Source organism: Arachis duranensis, chromosome 2 (genome assembly GCF_000817695.3).
Source record: "Arachis duranensis cultivar V14167 chromosome 2, aradu.V14167.gnm2.J7QH, whole genome shotgun sequence".
In the NCBI taxonomy this organism is placed as follows: Eukaryota; Viridiplantae; Streptophyta; class Magnoliopsida; order Fabales; family Fabaceae; genus Arachis; species Arachis duranensis.
Window position 1 is genome coordinate 38,516,744 of NC_029773.3, and position 271 is coordinate 38,517,014.

The following is a 271-nucleotide window of genomic DNA, read 5'->3' on the forward strand; positions in this document are numbered from 1 at the left end:
TGGCGTGTCTACAGCTAGCAGATTACTTAGAGGTTTTGCGATTTTTGAAAAATCTTTTATAAACCTCCTATAGAATCATACATGCCCCAGAAAGCTTCTGATTGCCTTAACATTGGCAGGTGGTGGTAATTTTTCAATTACCTCTACCTTAGCTTGATCCACCTCTATTCCCTTGTTCGAAATTTTATGACCAAGGACAATTCCTTCAGTCACCATAAAGTGACATTTCTCCCAGTTTAAAACCAGGTTAGTCTCTTGGCACCTCTTTAGA